The sequence below is a fragment of the Thamnophis sirtalis genome, unplaced genomic scaffold (genome assembly GCF_051295495.1).
Source record: "Thamnophis sirtalis isolate CommonGarterSnake01/CBP01778 unplaced genomic scaffold, rThaSir2_p1.2 scaffold_4, whole genome shotgun sequence".
Lineage (NCBI taxonomy): Eukaryota > Metazoa > Chordata > Lepidosauria > Squamata > Natricidae > Thamnophis > Thamnophis sirtalis.
In genome coordinates, this window is record NW_028261384.1 from 104,905,920 (window position 1) to 104,923,319 (window position 17,400).

The 17,400-nt window shown below is 38.0% G+C and overlaps 1 long non-coding RNA gene across 1 annotated transcript; it reads left to right on the plus strand.

The window, feature by feature from the left end:
- Positions 1 to 781: 781 nt before the first annotated feature.
- Positions 782 to 1,810, plus strand: LOC148046019 (uncharacterized). The gene is made up of 2 exons (XR_015696265.1): positions 782 to 1,071; positions 1,365 to 1,810. It is a non-coding gene; the product is annotated as an uncharacterized LOC148046019 (long non-coding RNA).
- The last annotated feature ends 15,590 nt before the right edge of the window (positions 1,811 to 17,400 follow it).

A 17,400-nucleotide genomic window follows, 5' to 3' on the forward strand; every position in this document is an offset into this window, starting at 1 on the left:
GGGGGGGCTGAAAGAGAGTGACTGGCACAAAGTCACACCCATCTGACTTTGGGCCTAAGGTGGGACTAGAACTCATGTTCCTCCAGTTTCTAGGCTGGAACCTTAACAAGTACACCAAAAGGTGTGGGGGGAGGGAGTGCAGTGATGACATTCATTGTCCAAATATTCTTCAGAATAGTTCAGTATTACATTACAAAGACAGAATTTGAGGTTTCTTGTCTATCATTCTGAAAATGGGTTTCCAATATAGTTTCTAGTTTGAACTTTTGGACGTTTTACATAAATGAGAAAACGTTGGGGTTGAAGATATAAATTTGCTCTTCTTTCTTAAAAAACATGGCGCTTTTGTGTAGAATTTGAAAGAATCCTCCTTCTGTCCCCTGGAATAAAGGTATTCATGGCAAAGATAATACAAATCTGTGGTTAGCTTCACTGATTTTTCAGTTTTTCAGTTATTGTACAACTATTTTAAGATTTTCTAATGTGAGAAAATCTTTTAGCAATGCATAATTGTCTGCAAATAATGCAAATGTCTAACCATTAAATAAAAATCTGATGACTCTAAAATACTAATAATTATTTACATTTCAGTATATTGATTACATTTATTATCTGCCTTTCTCTGGTGATCTATAGTTGCAAACATTTTACTTTGCAAAGAACCGTAGATTGAGTTGAGCAAAAGTGTAACTAGCCTTAGATTACCGACAGATAAAATAAGCACATTGCCACAACAAGCAGAACTTTGCATGCACCCAAAAAAAAAAGAGAGAGAGGCAGATTTACCTAAAATGCATATTATAATTGATAGATAAAAGCCAATTTGGTCTAGTGGTTAAGTCATCAGGTTAAAAACCACAAGGCTGAGTTCTTCTCTTGCCTTATGCAAAAAACAAACAAATAAAAAAATCAGTTGAATTACCTTGAGCCAGCCACTTTCTCGGGAAGCAGAGAATGGCAAAACACTCCTGAAAAGATTACCAAGAAAACAGCAGAGATTAGCCCAAACAATCACCAGGAGTCCATACTGATCAAAGGCACCAAAAAGAAAAAAAGAAAAGAAAAAGATAGGTATTAATGCAACATTTTAAGAGTATTTAACTGACTATACTGGAAAAGACTTTGACTTAATAATGTATTTTTATTCCTCTTCAACCCTGTTTACTAGTCAGTTAAACTGGACTGAATTCTCATAATCACCTTAGATTTCTCCACTGTTAGTTTAAAGCTCTCAACATGACACTTCATTGATATTTAAAGAAAACTTGCAATTTCCTTCATGTTTGAAGATTTCATTTGTAACTGGGTTCTCTAATTTAAAACTTTCTAATTATTATTTTTTTCTCATTTGCCAACCCTTACAGCTAATCCACTCTGTTGAACATCTCTTCCCATCACCTGAAGAAGAGAGAAGGCTTACCAAACTCTTCTCCTTTCTCTCCCAACCCTTGTACCAGTGTCAGTTGTAACACCTACTGGTACAGAGGATGGAAGGGGAAGTGGTTCAGGGGTTTTACACCAGAATGTATTTATTTCCAGCTTGGATGATCTCTCTAAACCTAAGAAAAAGACCATCGGCAGCAGCTTCCTGCCCTTCATCCAGTACTGAAAGCAGATAGCCTGAAACTATCGGAGGACGGGGGACGGGGGGACGGGACTGTTTCTTTTATTACGATAGCTGCTTTTTAGCTTTCAACTGCCTGGCAAAAATGTCTCTTGTTGCTTTCATATAGTCCCTTGTTTGAAATACTATCAACTAGAAAAATAAATGTTTCTTTGTCTGAAGCAAATAAAACTTAAAAGATGTTGATTATTTGCTGAGATTTACTTTTGATTTGGGCTGGAGTGGAATGAGTTGTGTTTAAAGGGGTTTAACTATATATATATGTGTGTGTGTGTGTGTGTGTGTACACACACATATACACACACACACACACACACACACACACACACACACACACACACAAACGTATATATATATCCCAGTAAGGGTATGGCTAGCTGATGAGAGCTAAATAGCATGAAATAGATCTATACTAGTCTCCCTTTATTTATTTATCAGCACAAATACAACATACATACATACATACATACATTACATACATACATACATACATACATACATACATACATACATACATACATGTATGAGTAAGAATAAGAAGCATAAGAAAGGCTTTGTTTTACCCATAGGACTAAGGTGGACTTATTTCAAAATAATTTACTGAACAAAACCATAAATTCCTGGGTTCTTAAAATATGCTAAGCCGTAACCAAACAAATTACAGTTGTTTAGTGGAGGAGCACACAAAAGAGTTTAGGTGTTTCACCCACATAACAGACAGACGACAGCTCTGCCAATATTGGCTACATGTTTTTCAAAATGGAATGGAAATGAGGGATCACAGCTCCATAGAGCTTTTATGCAGCAGCGGGGAAATATTTACAAATTGGATTAAGCTAGAATGTGATTTGCTTACTTTCGGTTTAGTTTGGAACATAGACCATATGTATGGTTTTTTAGAAAACCAGTGCTTGAAAACATTGTATGATTGTGACAGTAAGTATGCAAGTGAAAATGGATGGTTTTCTTGTGATTTAAAGATAGCGTAGGTCAAGGTGACTGGCATGCATCAAAAAACTATCATGCATAGTTTTCCCCGACAATCCTCTGATGAGTTAGGATTACAACTCTCAAAATTCCTAGTCAGCATGATCATGGGGATGACAATCGATCATAGCCAAAGGGCTTGTAAGAATTAAAATAGGTGATTCATAGTTTAATTCAAATATTCTATTACACTTTTAAGATAAAACAATTTTATAACATTTCAAAACATTAAAAGATTGTGACAATATACAGTAAAAATTCTAGATAGAGAAATTACAAATTACATAATCCAGCCATTACAACGCCAGCTGTGATGAAAGTCTGGTCGGAATGCAATATTGCAGGCTGACTTTGCTCACAGCCAGGAGTTCAATCCTGATCAGCACAAGGTTGACTCGGCCTTCCATCCTTCTGAGGCTGCTAAAATGAGGACCCAGATTGTTGGGAGCAAAATGGTGATTCTGTTAACCTCTTGGAGAATGCTCTAAAACACTGTGAAACGGTACATAAGTCTTAAGTGCTATTGCCATAACCCAAAGCTTCATTAGCAAACCAAAAGTGCACATTTAATCAGAAAGTTACAGCAGTGTTAACAAAGCATATTGCTCCCAAAATCTAATTTAATTAGTTTTGTGAAAGTATTTGTGGTCTCAAGACAATTCTTACACTTGGTCCTCAACCTGCTGTCTTTACTCAGCAACTTTAGTCTTAGGTGAATATCAATTCCTTCTCCCCTTGGTTGAATTCACTCATAGCACTAAGTCAAAATGAAATTAACTCCATCCTGAATAATAGGATACCGTCTTATATAAACCCATTTCCTATTCCTATTTAAATCATACTGTCAGTCCTATTTAGTCCAATTATGCTAGGATAGCTTATAAGTAAAGCTGTAAAGAACATACTCTCTGGTGGGAAATTTTTAACTCCTCCAACCTTTAAGCATGGCCTAGGAAGCAGATCCAAAGGTGAATATCTTGGAAAGGAATAAGTAAGTGACCAATGTACTCCTTTTGCAAATATATTACAGTATTGCCAAAAATTGCAGGGTGATTATTTCTTTCTCTAGTAATATGTTGCCACCCTGAGGCATTTTTTAGAAATTGCAGTATAATTTCTATATAAGTAAACACAACTGAATTAAATAAGGTTTGCTTTAAACCTGTATAGGATTCCAGCTTCAGACTGACTGATAAAAATAATTATAGTGCTTGATTCTCAAAATAATCCTTAATCCTTCTTAAGGTACTGCCTATCCAGTGCAGGATGCAGCTGAATATTATGCCACTGTAAAGAAGCATTCCTTACACTTCCAAACCTTATTTTATCTTGGCAGCAAAGCAGAAATGGGAAAGAGGAAAGTGGAATGAGGCCAGTGCCTCTGTCGGTACCAGTAATCGTGGGTTCTTCTGCTGTCTGTTCTCCAATTCTAGGTAATAATTAATTCTTGAGATTGGAAGACTGGTTCCAAAGGAGATGTTTTCTAATGGCTCTCTTTTTTCCTTTTCTTTCCTTGCTGCTCCTACTTCCAATGGCAAGAAAACTGGGTAAAATACCTATTCTCTCCTCATCACTTTCTTGCCAAGGGAGCAGATGGGGAGTAAATGGGTATGTTTAGTTCTCCCAAACCCATAAATTGATCATTCCATACAATTGGAAAACTTTGAAGGATTGACAAAAAAAGGGGGGGGGAGCGTCTGACTATCCCACCACCCAAAGGCAAATGGCCTTGAAAATTATTGGTGAGAGATCAGAGTAGCATCCTTGCAGTAGCCTCACATGGCAGGAGCTTCCCTTGCCCCAAATTTCCCTTCAAAGGATTTGCTGCCGACTGATCAAGCCATATGGCTTCCATTGGCAGAAAATGAAAGATTCAACTCTTGAAGTAAAGCAAAAGAAAGAAAGAAAGAAAGAAAGAAAAAAAGAAAAAAAGAAAGAAAGAAAGAAAGAAAAAGATAATGGAGGATGCCATATTCAATAGGCTGGGAGTAGGTTCAGGACATGACTGTGCATTCATGTCTTCAACAAATAGCTAGTGGTCCATTTTCCCATCTAGACAAACTTGCTGTGCAAGTGAGTCACAAATGGAAGTTTCTTCGTTGGCAAGACCTGGTAATTGGATCTGGTGAAGTTGGACAAGTAGGATCAGTGAATATTTTTCTGGAATAAAAGTGGCTGTGTTAGGCTTTCCCAAGAAGTTGTAGGAAAGTACAGCAGTTTTTGGAGAGCCAAGGCCCACTACTTCTATGCATGCACCAACACCACAGTAAATAATTTCTACTTTGGTTCTATGCCTAATATAGTCACCACAGCATTAGATATGCCTTCTGTTGCCCTTAGAGAATGGTGGCAAAATAAAAGAAAATGAACAGGAAACAGCCACTTCTCTAGAACAATAATTATCAAATTCAGCAACTTCAAAATATGTGACCTTCAATTATCAGAATTCCCAGCCAGTAATAATACGTTTAATCTGGTTACCAAATTAATCCTTTTTCTGGATTCATAAGCTATAGCAAACTTACCAGTTGGCTGGTTCCATGAAATATCTTGAGCAAACAATAATAGTAATAATCCATTCAGGTTTAATGCCTGTAAAGTTTAGTATTGTGTACAGTCACCGAGTCTTTAACTGCCCCGATTTAATGTAAGGTGTGAACAAAACAATATGAGTAATATTAACCCATATAGATCAATTAAATAAATTATTCCAGTGTTCTTCCTCAAGGTACAAATGACCAAGTTCAAATTATCCACTTTGGATGTATTATGTGAGGGCCCAGCTCTCTGGAAAAGGCTTTAATTCTAGGAAATGCAGAAAGAAACAAGGACGACTTTTAGCAGGGTGGATGAAGTCAGTTACAGTGGCATGGGGGCTGCTGGGGGTTCACAGAAGTTCGGGAGAACCTCTAGCTAAGATTCTGTGCAGTTCAGAGAACACCTAAATCTAAGGTGACCAGACGTCCTGATTTCAGTGGGACAGTCATGATTTCTAACAATTTGTCCCATGTCCCGGGACATTTTAAAAAAAGTCCCGATTTCTGGCTTCATGTTGAAAGCCCAGTGGATTTGCTTAAGAAATCCTAACCGGGCAAGACAAAAGACACTCTGTCTAACCTCTCTCTCTCTGTCTCAGTACTTTCATTGAAGATATTAAAACTTTAAAGCAAGAAAATGGACCCCCCCCTGCCACCCCTTTTACTCACTTTTATAAGAAAAGATGACCCACTACCATAGAGCTCCAGGAAATACTTGGCTAGAGAGGTAGCGAGTGTTCCTTACTGGATTTTCCAGAAGGGAGGGGCACGGAGGTTGGAGGTTGGCTCGTGTGGAAAAAATGGTGGCAAAGTTTTTTTGAAAAATATTTCCCTGACTAATTTCACCATTTTAATTTGCTCAGTTCTTTGTATTAACATCTACATCATTCTGGATTGACTTGGAGTGCTCACTTGTGCCTGCTGGTAAGTGAGCTGGGTTTTTTTCTTTTATTTTTTTAATGTATTTTAAAATAATATTTTATTTATTGTGCATAGGATTTTTTAAAATAGTTTTATTATGTGTGGATTCTTTTTTTAAATTGTCTTAGACTATTTAAAAAAAGATTCTATCCAAAATACAAAATAGCAGCTGCAGTTATTCACTTAAGAACTGTGGCAAGAAAGGTGGTATAGTGACCAAAGTTACAATGGCATTGAAAAAAGTGACTGATGACCATTTTTCACACTTAGCGACCATTTTCACACTTACCGACCGTTGCAACATCTTCATGGTCACGCGATCAAAATTATGATGTTTGGCAACATATTCGTATTTATGATGGTTTCAGTGTCCTGGGGTCATATAATCACCTTTTGACAAAGTCAAATGGAGAAACCAGATTCACTTATGTTACTAACTTATCAGCTGCAGTTATTCACTTAAGAACTGTGGCAAGAAAGGTGGTATAGTGACAAAAGTTACAATGGCATTGAAAAAAAATGACTGATGACCTTTTTCACACTTAGCGACCATTTTCACACTTAGCAACCTTGCAGCATCCTCATGGTCATGTGATCAAAATTTTGATGTTTGGCAACAGTTACAATTTATATTTGTAAATTGTAGTTATGTTGAAATAAAAATAATTACAATACTATTTTGCGTTGTATGAAAATTTTTGTTGCTCCATATAAAATTTTTAATCAAGCCCCCCCCCTCCCCCGGTCAAAGGTCTCCCTCTTTACCAATCTAAAAATCTGGTCACCTTACCCAAATCCCACTCTGGACTGGCCCCACCCACCCTGCCCTGCCCCTCCCGGGAGTCCCCATGTGATTTGTTTTCGATGCAAGTAAGTGCAGCATGTGCAGAGGTTTGGGGAGGGTGAAAAATGGGCCTATTAGAAGTTCAGGAAGGCCAGAAACAGGCCCGTTTCCAGAAGACCTCCAGAGCCGTTTTCACCCTCCTGGAGGCTTGAGAAAAGCTTTCAGAGCCCGGGAAGGACAAAAATGCCCCCCCCTGCTATGGTGCAGGAGGCCTACTAGATCACCCCCACCATGTCCACACCCACCCAGCAACCAGGCAGAGAACCCCTTGCTAAAACTTTTGAAGCTCAGCCTTGTACAGTGGTGATGGGTGCACCAGTGGAAGATCTGAAAGAGGGCCAAGCTAGAAGCAGATTGTCATGGATCTCTGGTCCCTAAGAGTGTTGGGCTCTCCTGTTCCCAGCATTCCTCACCTGGACTGCCTTAGTCAGGGCTACAGGGAGTTGCAATTCAACAATATTTGAACATCCTCAATAAGTACCAGAAATATTTACAGAAAAGACACAATTCCAGTGTCCCCCACATTCTTAACAGATCTTTATGATCCTAGTGGCCTCATTCAAACAACCTGTCAAGTACCTGGCCACGTTTTTCAGGGGTTAAGTTGTGTGAGGATATCTGCATAGTGCTTTGTGCAAATCCAGAGTTTTGAGTTAATTTAATAGTAAGGTATTGGCCACTAGGGGGCAACCATTTGTAGCTACAGTATGTAACACTTTTGAAGAACCTAATTAAAGTTACTGGTAATTAAGGTTCTTGTTATCTATCATAGCAATCTCAAAAGCTGAATGATACTTGATGAAGATAAACTATCTGAATGTTCAGTACTTACTACTGGTCATTATGCAGACAAGTCGGTATTATTTTCTTGTGCACAATAATGCCATGGTCTGTCATTGGCTCCTTCAGAGACTGTCTTTTTATTTCCAATCTATCTACATTCCTGAGATATTTATACTAGTCTTCTCTTCCATTCTAATTTTTCAAGACCAGCCACCAAAGTCAGCTAAAGCCTGTTATAAACTTCCTTCCTTCCTCACACCTGCTTACTTGGATGACAAAGAGAATTATTTGTTTAAAATATATACCATGGCATTTTTTAAAAAAAGATTTATAATCCACCTGTATTTTGCCCAGTTCAAGCAGTTTTTCCTCCAGACAGCACCAGTCTTGTAAGGTGGATTGAGCGGAGAGTCAATGATTGGCACAAATCAGGTGGCTTTCATCCCTAAAAAAGAACTAGAACCTGTAAAGTCAGGCCATTAATTCACAACTTAACCATTACACCAAAACTGCCCCCTTTCCCTTGTGGGGGACCATGTGGGGGACCTTTTAGAAAACATCTTGCGTTTTCCCAAAACATAACACTTTTTCATAATCTTGACTATGGAATGGTTTGTTTGGAGGCATATTTTAGTTTTAATTTGCCCCCTTTGTTCACTCCAAATAATTAGATTTCAACCCACTGTTGATTAGCCTTGGCTCCCTACTGTGAGACTTTTGTTATATGTTTACAGGCCATTGTAAGATCCGTCGACATGAGGTTAGTTATAAATATTTTAAATAAATAAAGTAATATAGAGTTTAGACAAACATAATTTTCCAACAGCCTTTCTCGGAACAGAGAACAATTCCTTCAAAGGCCAGTCCTATAACCATGGGGCTTTCCAGGCGAAGAAAAGAAGGACTGAAGTGGGTGGGTCAATGGGACTGGGTATCCTTCCTCTCCAGTCAAAAATAGGCCAGGGGCAAAAAGTTAAGTTTATTTCCCGGCAAAATCCAGGTACAATTATTTCCCAAAATGAACTTGATAAGATTGTCTTTTGACTGTAGGACAAAGAAGAAACTGCCCTTGTTCTGCTCTCCAAGGACCTAGTTCTGCATTTCCTAACAGAAAAACAATCCAATACATTCAAATCAGTGCAAGAGTTCATAAATATCCAGGTGGCCAGGATAAAGTTGCCTAGTCTGACAATTTCCAAATTCCAAAGCATGAAATAACCATATATCAAACATTAGGATGACCTAAACATTGTTCAATTATTTACTGGGGCACTTCTTTAACAAACAAGGTTTATATTCTATAAGCTGCCTTGAGTCACCATGGGCAAATAGGCAGCAATATAAATTCTAATAATAATAATAATAATAATAATAATAACAACAACAACAACAACAACAACCGCCATTGCCGGTCCCAAGCCCGGATGAGAAAGGAGGAGGGTTGGGGTCAGGTTGGCATCTGGTCCCGTAAAAAAACCCCGCCAACCCATACAATATGGTGAAAAAAACAAATAAGAATTCCATACCGCATCGGTCGTCGCGCGGGTTAACAAGGGCCGCGGCGGATGTTGGGGTCCCTGGACATCCGTCGACAAGTGGGCTACAAGTGGACCAGCCAACAAAACGACAAAAATATAGTGCAGATGAAAACCGTGCCATAATGGCCTGTTACTACAACTCAGAGCCAGAAAAAAGAGGCTATTTAAAGCGAATGTATGAATTATGGAAACAACAATATCCAGATTCAAATGTTAGTGAACAACGACTATCAGATCAAAGGCGATTTATTATATGGAATAAAGTGTTTAGTGAAGTTGAACATGAGGAAATTCAGGCAAATTGCAAAACCCAAAAAACAATATCACAAGCGGAAATAACTGATATTCAAGACACAACTAAAGACATTATAGTAGAACTCCCAGAAGAAGCTCTCGGGGAGGAAATAACATCACCACCACTAGAACCAGTTATCACTGAACCAACTGATGAACTAACTCAAAAACAAAAAGAATTGAAGGATAAGATCATGGAGCATTTTCTGCTTAATGAGGAAAGGCAACGTTTACCATCACTAAAAACTGTGCCTAAGAAAATTTTGACCCCTATCATGAAAATGGTTAATGCAGTGTTTTCAACAATTGAACCGGGATCCATCTTGGAAACAAACCAGCTAATGTACAGCGCAGCTGTAATAGTCACTAATGAACTAGGCATTAAAATTAAAGTACCTAGTCACACAACAGAAAAAGCATCAAAGCCAAAGTGGAAAATCCATTTAGAACAAAAAATCAAACTTAAAGAACATGCATGAGCAACGGCTTAAAAGCAACAAAATAATAGAACGGCTAATCAGAAGATATAGATTGGATACAAGAAACATCAATGAAACTGTAGAGATTGTAAAACAGCAGATAACAGCAACAGCTAGAAAAATTGAAAGATATGAGGCACGAATCATCCAATATAAACAAAATCAGCAATTTCGATCAGACCAATGGCGTTTTTATCAAAGTCTTAATGTGAATGGTGACACCAAAAGTGAAAAACCAGAAAAACAGGCCACAGTTGAATTCTGGGAAGAATTGTGGGAAAATGCAAAGGACTACAACAAGAAAGCAAAGTGGATACATGACTTTGAGAAAAGCATTGGCAACAAACAAATGCAAGTATTATAAATAACAACTGAGATGGTCATAAATCGAGTTAAAAAGGTAAAGAATTGGACATCACCTGGAAAGGACCAATTACATGGTTTCTGGCTCAAATATCTGATCAGTTTACATGCAATATTGGCCAGGCAACTGAATGAAATTTTACAAAAGGGCCAAATTGATGAATGGTTGACAACTGGAAAAACATACTTGATTCAGAAAGATGCAACTAAAGGAACAACACCTGAAAACTACAGACCAATAACATGCTTGCCATCCACACAAATGCCATTAAGGCCAAAATCTAAAAATCCTCTGATGATGCCAAATGCAGACTTTGCAAAGAAGCTGATGAAACTGTTGATCACATACTCAGCTGCTGTAAAAAAATCGCGCAGACTGATTATAAATTGGGGCACAATTCAGTAGCACAAATGATCCATTGGAATTTGTGCAAAAATTATAATATTAAAACAGCAACAAACTGGTGGGAACATCAGCCTGAAAAAGTCACCGATAATCAGATGGTCAAGATCTTGTGGGATTTTTGCATACAAACAGACAAAATACTGGCGCATAATACACCAGACATCACACTGGTTGAGAAAAATAAGGTCACAATCATAGACATCGCAATACCAGGTGATAGCAGGGTCGCTGAGAAGGAACATGAAAAAATTGCAAAATACCAGGACTTAAAAATTGAAATTCAATGACTATGGCACAAACCAGCAGTGGTAATTCCAGTGGTAATTGGCACACTGGGTGCTATTCCAAAAGCACTGGAATTACATTTAAATCAGTTAAAAATTGACAAATCACCATCAGTCAAATGCAAAAAGCTGCACTGCTTGGATCTGCACGCATATTACGAAAATACGTTACAACGTCCTAGGCCCCTGGGTGAGGCCCGACTAGAAACCAATGCCAAATCTGGCGAAACAACTGGCCGCTGTGATACAATTGTATAATAATAATAATAAAAAACAAACAAACAGTGATACCCATTGTCATCGGGACTCTTGGTACCATGTCCAAGAATTTTATAAAAGACATCAAGAAATTGCAGAACTGCAAAAAAAACCTCTGTTATTCAGAACATCATACTGTATATCTTAAGAAGGTGCTTGGTTGATACCAGGGGTGGATTTCAACCGGTTCGCGGCGGTCCCCGTGAACCGGTTGGTCGGTGAACCCGGAAGTAAGTAACTTCCGGGAACGGCAAAGGGCCTACCCGCCCGCCCGCACTCCTTACCTGTCTTTGAAGGCTTCTGCGCTTCCATGCAGGTGCATGGCACATACAGTGCCTGCGCGATTCTCCATGAGCAGCTGGATGGCACATATAGCACCTGCGCGAGTCTCCGTGAGCAGCTGGAGCATCGCGCAGGCGCTAAGACGCATGCGTGAACTGTGCACGTGCACAAGGACGCCGCCGGCCCCGTTCCAACCGAACCGGTTGGAACGGGATTAGCAACCCACCCCTGGTTGATACCTACGACACTGGCAGAAACCTGTATCAACCATTAGCACCAATCAATGCTATTTGTGATGTGTTTTTGAATGTTCAGTTGACTGAGTTTCATGTTTAATGAATAAAGTATATAACAACAACAACACTTATAAAACAGTCACAAATATCACCTCCCCCCCCCCAATCTCACTGTTTTCAGCTCATGTCTTTTATATTCACCATTATGGATTGGGAAATAAATCTCTTACCTAATTAAATGCAAATCTGCATGTGTAACTATGAAAGATGGTAACATCACTCAGGTGAAATCTGCACCTATTAAATCAAGGCAATGATGTCATGATTCCAACATTGATAACTTCAAAAAGTTTGGTTTGTTTCAGCAGCTATTGTCCTTAGTGCTTAACATAATTCACACATTGCTTAAGCAATAATATGATTTCTAATGTGATTTCTGCCAAGCCTAGTTTTTTCACTGAACTCATCTCCTATGTTGTGTAGAATATTGTTTATCGATTGGCATGTTCTTTGAACTCAGAGCCTATGACATTATACAAACTCTAATTCAAACAAATAAGGCTTATTTATTAAGCATTAATAATAAGAATTAATAGTGCTTAACCCAGGTTTGATGTCCTTAATTAACTGGAAATTACAACATTTTTGGTAATATTTATGCTTATTTTACCTAAGCCTTTTTAAAAAATGTGTAGCAATATAGACAGAACAGACCTAATAAAAAAGCAAATTCCCTGTTTCTATCGAGACATGGTTTTCAGTTTATAGCTTCCTTATTTTTCTTTCTTTCTGTCTTTATAAATGTAGTGTATGGGGATTTCATAAAATAACCATAAACTGGAGACACTGTATATATGAAACGCTTGATTCTTACATTCTAAGAGATTTAAGATACCTACTTTACACATTAAAATATTTTATCTCCAAGATCTGTTTCTGCTTCAGCAGTGGACTAAATGCAGATCTATCTTTCCCAGTCAACAGAAGTTATGTTTAATACATCAAGAAAAATATAATTGTGGTATGAAAGCTTTGTGAAATAGTTTCAGGGAAGGTTGATCGTAATTCCTTATTCTGAATATACTATGCATTATTAGAAAGACAATCTAATATTAGCATTATCAAGAGATACTCATTTTTCATTAAGGAAGATCAACCATTCATTCCTGGTTTCTAACTTTCGTTGTAGAAATTTGTCCCTTAATATGAGCAAAAATCAATAGGTTTCCCAAGATCCAGCACAATCCTTGGAACATGTGATATGCAATTTTTGTGATTTATAAAGCTTGGGAACATCCTTCCTGATCTCAAGTGATCTCTGTGTTATGTAACACAGAGGCATAACAATATACAGATTATCCTGAAAAAAATCTATATAGACTTAAAGAGTTGATGTTAACCTGATGGCACATATCTAATTTAAAAAAAAGTTATATCTGCAATAAATATTTGCCTATTGAGTCCAGCAGATTTGAGAGGTGGTACATTTAAATGTCTGGTAGGAACTAGGCTCAGGACTAAAAGAGAATAGTTAGAGACAAACAACTGATCCAAATGATGTGTATCCTCCACCTATCACCAGAAGTCATCTGCTCCATATCCCCAAGCCAAATAAGAAAACTTTACAAAGACCTCGTCTTAAAGATAAACAATTACAAAGAAGAAACCATTTGCTTCCCTTGTTTGATATAATTGCCAATCATCTGGCAGTTGTCCTATTAACCTGAAAATAAGGTCAGCTTGTGTGTTCAGGAAGTGGTGTGTTCAGCAGTTTTGTTATCATATGTTTTGTTATCATCACCATCTATCTGAAGCGCTCTACATAGCTGCCCACAGTATGCTACTTTGCACAGTTTGTAGAGAGGAGAGGAAAGCCAGTCTAACCATTAAGGTGACTTGTTTTTCAGGTCACTTAAATTATTTTTCTTTCCCAGAACAAGGTAGAATGCTAGGGAAGAAATTCACAAAGGGCTTTCAAGTTGTTCCTGGACTGGTATTGTCTTTCTGTGATCCCATGTTAATATCCTCAAAATCAAATCATTTCATTTCCTGTTGGCTATTGTCCAAGAATAATCACAAAGTATAGAAATTTTGAGGCAGTTCTGGACTCTTCATTGGTGGGAACTCCTGCCTGCCTTGGTTCCTCAACTCTTCCCATCTCCTTCCCCCTATAGAGGAAAAGGTGCCATGGGCCCCCTCCCCTCTCCAAAATACTTTGCAAATCCCCTCATCGCCTTATTTTATCCACATCTTTCTTAATCTTCAAATCCAGCAACCATCAATTCATCTTTTCTTCTTATTTATTTATTTATTAGACTTATATACCGCTTCATAGGGCTTTCAGCCCTCTCTAAGCGGTTTACAGATTTTTTAGCAAATTGAGTCAGCAACTTGCCCCCACAGTCCGGGTCCTCATTTCACCCACCTCGGAAGGATGGAAGGCTGAGTCGACCTTGAGCCGGTGAGATTTGAACCGCTGAACTGCAGATCACAGTCAGCTAAAGTGGCCTGCAGTACTGCACCCTAACCACTGCGCCACCTCGGCTCCTCCTCCTCCTCCTCCTCCTCCTCCTCCTCCTCCTCCTCCTCCTCCTCCTCCTTCCTCCTCCTCCTCCTCCTCCTCCTCCTCCTCCTCCTTCTCCTCCTCCTCCTCCATAAGATTTCAGTCTTTGGGGGCAGGGCAGGGGAATTCTGTTTGTTGTCTGATCAAACAGGTTAATTTCACCATTCTGCAAATTCTGATAGTCTTCCAATATGGGAATTTCATTACAGTTGTATAATTGTGCATATCATACACAATGTCAGTCTATCATGGTCTTTTCTAATTCATTTTCCATAAACCTCAATGAAAAAGGTTATAGTCTCTTAGCAATATTAATCTCTAAGTTTCTTTGCATCATTATTTGAATTTGTATCCAAACTTTCTTAGCTTTCTTACAAGTCCACCAAATGTCCTCTGGATTAAAATTCTTTTGTATTTTGTATTTGTAGTTTCTCTGCTGCCTTATGCCCAAGATACATAATTTTATATAAAATAAATATATAAGAATATTTTGAAGAGATGGCAGTTATTAATGGATCCTGGCCCTAAATTTGTTCACTTTGGAAAGGTTATGATTAGCATATGTGCAGTCTGTGCAATTGGCAACCAGTATAGTTTCTATAGGTTAGACATACCATAGTTAGATGCAGAAGAAAACAAACCTTACAATTCTGTTTAAAGATGATGTACCTTAAAGATCTAAAATTTAAGACTGAGGTTGAAAAGGCAGAAAGGATGGGAGAAATTGAGGGAAAACATTCCCTACATCCAATCAGGAAACTCAAACCAGACTTATTATCCATTCTAAGAATATTGCTTATTGTGTTTTTTAGAGAAAGAACATTCAGGAAGTAGTTTTCTAAAAACTGCTGAAATTAATACCTCTCTCCCATTTTGTTCATTGCATTTCTGGAATATCTTATGTGAAGAATCCCCCATTTATGAGAAGTTGCTCTGAGCACAGTTGGCCCTTCCTTGACGCATTCCTTTAGGTTTCCTCATCCGTTTCCGCTCCTTTGTCCCTTCAAACGCACATATTTAAAGTTCAAGGGACACACACTCAGAACCAACATTAATATAGACAAAAGTTCCAGGTTCTGGAAATAGCCACCACAATACTAAGGAGGACAAAACATGCAGGTGCTTTTTAAATGGAGGATATGACAAGGACACCTAACTTCCTCTCTGTTGCTGGAGTGTAGTGTCTCTCTGCAGCACATAAACTGGGTCTAAAGTGCTGGTATTACAGGGAGAACAGATTTATGAGGAAAAGGTTAGATTTATGTCTATATAAGACATTTCTCAGGCTGAACAATTCCCCAAATCTTTGCAAACTGGAATTTCAGATATACTGATCTGGCACCATTTTTCTTTCTCTTTGCATTACTTCAAATGATATTCAGACATGTGGTCCATACTCATCTGTATATATGTATGTGTTTGGCTTGTTTACTTAAAGAATTAAACTTCAAGGTGAAACTAAATAGTTGTGAATGGAACTATTAGAGAAGGAACTTAAGGCTCAGATCCAGAAACCCGTTCAGAAGGATGAACACAAGGGAAGGGCCTAAAATGAAAATATAGTATATTTTACCTGTGAGTGAATACTAAATACTAAAGAAAGCCCTGGAAGGCTATTAAAGCCAAATTCTAAAACTTCTTAAAAATATGTTTTGAAGACTTTAAAGAAATGAAATAGTCACAGGTGGGCAAAAGGAATTGAATTGTAAACAAATCTGGGGACATAGTTTCAATCCACTGAACTTTCAAGTTTTTATTAGGCTCTTTATATTAGGCTTATTAGGTTCTCTTATTGCATGCTGGTCATTTGCCAAAGAAGTGAGCAACAATTTAAAGATTAATTATTCTACTACCAGACCCATCTTAACCTGTCGGAATGCGACAGTTCTGTAATTTAAAGAAGTCTATTCAATTCCAAATTTCATAGTAAGCATCTCATCTAGTTTATTCCTCAAAATGGTCTATCAGAATTAAAAAATACATGGCAGCTTGTGATCTCCTGAAGAGAAGTAACACCTTTTAAAAACTGAACAACTTAATTTTGTTGCAGCCACCTGATTGGACAAATTTTATGTACATTTTATGTATATTGCTTTTAAAATGTTGATCGCTCAAGCAAATTCAATTATTATCTTCAGAAAATACAGTTAAGAGAAAATATGAAGTCAAATCTCAGAAGTAACACATACTAAATTCCTCAATATCTGTGTCTCTAAATGGTAGAATCAGATTAACAGAATTGGAAGGGATCTTGCAGGTCCTCTAGTCCAACACAGCACCCAAGAAGGAGACCCTACACCATTTCTGACATATGGCAGTCCAGTCTCTTCTTGAAAGCTTTCTGTGATGAAGCTCCCACGACTTTTGAAGGCAAGCTGTTCCATTAGTTGATTCCTCTCACTGTCAGAAAATTTCTCCTCATTTCCAGGTTGAATCTCTCCTTGATCAGTTTCCATCCACTATTCCTTGTCTGGCCTTCAGGTGCTTTGGAAAATAGTTTGGTTTTTCCTGCCTAAATGTAAGACTTTACTTTTGTGTACATTGAATTTCAGTTTGTTAGATAGGGCCCAGTGTTCAAGTCTGTCAAGATTCATCTGGAACCTGAGCCTGTCATCTTCTTGGGGCTATTCCTGCCAGCTTAGTATCATCTGCAAATTTGATAAATTCCCCTTCTATTCCCTCATCTACATCGGATATGAAGATATTGAAAAGTACTGGGCCTAAGAGGGAACCTTATGGTACCCCATTGCTTATACTCCTCCATGTAAAAGTAGTACCATTAAGGAATACTTGTTAGCCAGTAACAAATCCATCTGATTATGATGTTATATATCCCACTTTCTTCTAGTTTACCAAGAAGTAGGTTGTGGTCTACTTTGTCAAATGCCTTGTTGAAATCTATTAGGTCTACATTATTTAATTGGTCTAGTAATTTAGTCATTGTGTTGAAGAATGATATAAGATTGGCAGGTTTTGTTTTTAACAAACTTGTGCTGACTTC